This window comes from Belonocnema kinseyi, chromosome 4, assembly GCF_010883055.1.
Source record: "Belonocnema kinseyi isolate 2016_QV_RU_SX_M_011 chromosome 4, B_treatae_v1, whole genome shotgun sequence".
NCBI lineage: Eukaryota > Metazoa > Arthropoda > Insecta > Hymenoptera > Cynipidae > Belonocnema > Belonocnema kinseyi.
In genome coordinates, this window is record NC_046660.1 from 133,441,974 (window position 1) to 133,446,763 (window position 4,790).

Sequence of the window (4,790 nt, forward strand, 5' to 3'; positions counted from 1 at the left end):
GCTCACCAACCTAGTACCCTGCATTGTAGAATTATCGAAACCACCGAGACTGTGAGTCACGCTCTTCTGAATTACGAACCACACTCGAAGCTCGTAACAGTAACACTGTAATTTTGTACTCTGCATAGGTGCTTAAAGCTCCTGTGCGCAGCTAGTAGCTCATATGCATCCTTTCCCCACCACTTAATCTCATAAATGGCGTGGCACGTATGTACAACAACTAGGCCTACGGTTTTAAATGGAACACGAATCATCAGAACAATGGTTAAAGTACGTGCCTAATTTGCTGCATAAAAAATTAGTGGTGTCTGCTGTCGGGTACCGCGGTCCTCGATTTTTATGTGAGTTTAGCTTTGAGCTCAAGAAAGGATATAATTTGACAGTTCATTGCCGGTACCCTTATTTAACACATATTGTATCAAGATGTGAGAGATATTTCATAGATGAATCAATAAACTCGGTAACATTACTGTCAAAAACCTGTTGCTGCGAAGTGTTGGGCACGATGACAACTGCCTTGAAAATAGGATGTGTAGAATGATTCGCCCAGCCCAGTCCTTCGTAGTAACGAAGCCAGCGAAGGCGCGCTGTCCTGCAGGGGAGCGCTAACATGTGAGGATGATGCCATAGTATGTCCGACGACGAGTTGACATTGTCCTCGTCCAAGTCGGAAAGCTCTCATACTTAGGCTGAATGTGGGTCTGCGGGCCAACTCGAACACCCAACTCGCATCAGTTTTGCACACCCCTAGTAATATTATAAACTTAAATTTTAATGTTTAAATATAAATGATATATAGATATGAAATTTTACTATTATTACATAGTTAGTAGTTATTATATTATAGTATTATATTATGTAATACATACATAATTATGCAGAAGATTTCTATATTAATAGAATTATTACTTTTTGAAATCAGAAATATCGAGTGCGTTTATGAATTTAAATGCAGCGCGCGCTTAGATTAACGAATAAGTATGTGTCAAATAGTGGGAGATGAGAGGCTCATTTGACCAACAAATTCCAACGCTTTTTGTTGACATCATTGACATATTTCGACTTGGCGCGACGCCGGCAAAACGCAGCTTTTGATTGTTCATGTGTGCCCTACTAATTGTTCCAGTTTATATTAATATTATAAGGTGTGTTGTCCGCAACTTAGCATATGGTAAGTACCTAAATTTTGAATTGATTAACTCTATCGAATTAATATCCTTTGTTTGTGAGCTTTATGTCAATTCAATTCCTACCCTCGATTCCTAATTCGTATGTAAAAAAAGCTGTGTAAAATTACACAGCAAGACCAACTTTTAAATGGTTGAAATTCAGATTCTACGTTAAAATTTCAATTAGAAACTCACGGTGTAATCACAATACTTTTTTTGCAGCGTTAAAAATGATAAAAAATATCATTGAATTCTTCTGAAGATGACTTCAAGCGCATGGATAATAGCTCAAGTGGTATGTTGCGCGCGAAGTTTAAAAAGAAAATTCAAAATTGGCTATGAATTGTAAATGGATATATATGTGATAATTCCTATGCCTAATTTTACAGAAATTTAATACCATCTCCGATAAGAATAATATGAATAATGAGAATTTAAACAAATCCTTTACCTTTAGTCCTGACATCTCGTCTCGTAACCTTGAGGGCACTCTTATTAACTGCTACTAAAATAAGATGTCCTTGAAGCCGCCTTCAGGCCCATGTGAATGAAAGGCATTTTATTTTAACGTAGAATCCGAATTTCAACAATTTAAAAGTTGATCTAGCTGTTTTTTGAGTTTTTTTAAGAAAGCCGAAAAGAGACTCAGTGGGGTCTTTAATGGTGTTTTGTAGAGACTTCTTTCGGTTCCTTCGGTCCGCCAGGGCAGCTCTTTCCGTTTCATTGTAATTTTACAATACGAACTTCTGGTATTTTGTGTGCAATAATCTTGGGTGAAATTTTACATTTTTCTTGTGACTTTTCGTGATTGCGTAAATTTCCTTTACAAGTGCATACAAAATCACAACGTACTAATAAAATTCCATTGTCTTTAATGGGTATATTTTACAAGACATGAAGGAATTTGACTTTGGTTTCTTACAGTGATTGGTGAAAAATTCAATAAATTTCTTTTTTATTTCTTGAAAAACAGATTTTTTGGTTGTAAATTAAACGATTTTTTTGAATATTTATTTTTTTGGTTTAGATTTTTTTAGAAATATGATCAATTTTGGTTAAAAATGCAACTGTCTGGTTCAAAATTGAACTACTCGGTAGAAAATTCTTATTTTAGCTCGAAACTTCATCCATTTGTTAGAGAATTGAACTATTTGGTTGACATTTGTCATGTACTTTATTGAAAGTTCGACTTTTTTTGTAGAAAATAATTTTTTTTTAAATGCCACTGCTTGGTTAAAAATGAACCGGTTTTAGTTAAGGATTTAGGAATTTAATTAGAAATTAGCTTTTTTTGGTTCAATATAACTCTTTTTTAATTTTTACATTTTTCTTCTACAATTTAAATGATTTGTCATATTTTGAAACAGACACAGGAAGGAGAGAAACTGACGCAAGGGGAACTTCAGGCGAAATTGAATCTCCTGGAAGAACAAGATAAAGGTCGCCCTAATTGAAATACAAAAGTTACATACTTTGGTACGTCCTTTGGTATTTTTAAAGATTCTAAGAATTTTTAATAAATTTCAATATGAAATTTGAAGGGATTTTAAAGATGTTAGGGCATTAAAAAGAAAATTAAGCATCTTTGAGACTTTGTGATTAAAAATATTTTAGGGAATTTTGAAAGACTCCAGAGAATTTTTTATTAATTTAATTAATCTGAGCAGATTTCAAAGCGTTTGAAATATTTTATGGAATTCAGGAAATATCAAAGAATTTCACGGGATTTTATAATATTTTAGTGGATTAAAAAGTTAGGTATTTTGTAATGTTTCAAAGATTTGAAGAATTTTGAAATTAGTTTTTGGAATTCACATTGAATTCTTATGAAGTTATCCTGAACTCTTTTAAATTTCTCTGAAGTTGTTTAATAAACTTGAATTTTTCTAAATTTACTCAATTTTACCTAATTCAATGGATTCATTTTTTATTTAACTGATTCTGAGGATCAATTGATAAAATGAGCGAAGAATTTGATATATTTTAAGGTATTTTTTTTTCAAAAACCTGGGCATTTTCAAGAGCTTAAGAATTTGCTCTATGACTTGAAATATTTTACGTTATTTTAAAAATATTTTAAATATTTTTAAGTTCTCTTTAAACGCTCTTAAATTTTAGCGCACGAAATATGTGACGTCGTTGCCTTGACGCCTGCGCCCTCGTGACAGATTTTTTGTTATTTTCTCTAAAATTCCATCACCACCGTTTGTGAAAGCAACAGTTTAATTGGTTCTAAATAAAAAATTTTAAAGTGATAACATTGAAATTGATTCAAGAGGAAAGAAGTTTGCCCTAATCTGGTGGCTGCAAGCTAAAGGAAAGATGCAAACCAGCGCTAAGTTTTTAAAGATAGTTATAAAGAACCCCGATCCAAAACTCCCCAAAAAAGGTATCGAACACATGAGAAGAAACGTAAAAAGAAACAGGTAAGAAAGATACAAATCTTTTGTATTAAGTTTTTTCTGTATCACTAAAATAACTCCAAATTAGTTAGCACAGGTTCTGAAGAAATAGATTTTCCTTTCACACTTAATCAATTCAATCAATTTTTTCATGTACGAACTTTTGCACGTCCTTTTCTACGTCCATTTTTCAAGTGGGGTGCAGTATCTTATAATTATTAATCGATACGTTTAATTTATTGCCCGTTGACAAAGCAAATTAAAATTCAGACTACGCTTAAGATATTTTGTGTTTCTTGCTCGTTTCAATACATAATTATACGTTTATATTTTAAGTTTATGGCCCGTTTGCATTAAAAACGCAGATCTGTTAATATTCTAGAGGTACATTATAAAAAAGGTATTCATCCATTGTAGAAGCAATGTTAAAATGACGTTATAATTATAATTATTATAATAACAAGACTGAAAAACATAATATTTCACCATAGATAAAACTATTTTAAGGAAAGTTTGAAATATATTTTGAAAAGTTTGTACCAAGGCCAGACTTTTTTCGCTTAGGGTTCTTTTTGTATACTTAACCGTTCTTAAGTTATAGCCTTATAAATAATTAAATTTGACAAAAATTAGCATATTTGCAGATAGATGTCTCAGCACTTGTTTGAATAAAAATTTTCGAAAAGAGGCAAATTCATTTTTAAAGCGTGTACAGTAGACATAGAAAAACATTTTTGACCGAAATAAAGCTTGTTTATATGCAAATTGAAAAAAACCCTATTTCAAACAACTGTTTGTGAAATATTCCATACATTTGTGTCAAGAAGACCGTTCTTTAAATTTTTTTCATAAACAAAAGTTTTATTTATATCGCAAAATTTTTTTTCTTGTCCGTAGTACTCGTTTTGAAAATCAATTTACATTTTCTCAACACTTTTTTGTCAAAAAGAGATATTTTTCTGCAAACATGTCAATTTTAGTTCAAATTTAATTGTTTATAACGATAGAATAATTTGAGAACTGTTAATTGTACAAAAAAATGTAAGCTGAAAAAAGTATTATTTTGGTTCAAACTTTTCAAAACATATTTTACAAAAATTTTTTCTTTATCAATGCTGTGTTGTATGTCAAACGACAAAAATGAGAACCTCAAGAGCCAACAATCTGTTCACACGATTTCACTCAGAATTTTCCTTGAGGAATTTCTGAGTGAAGTTCT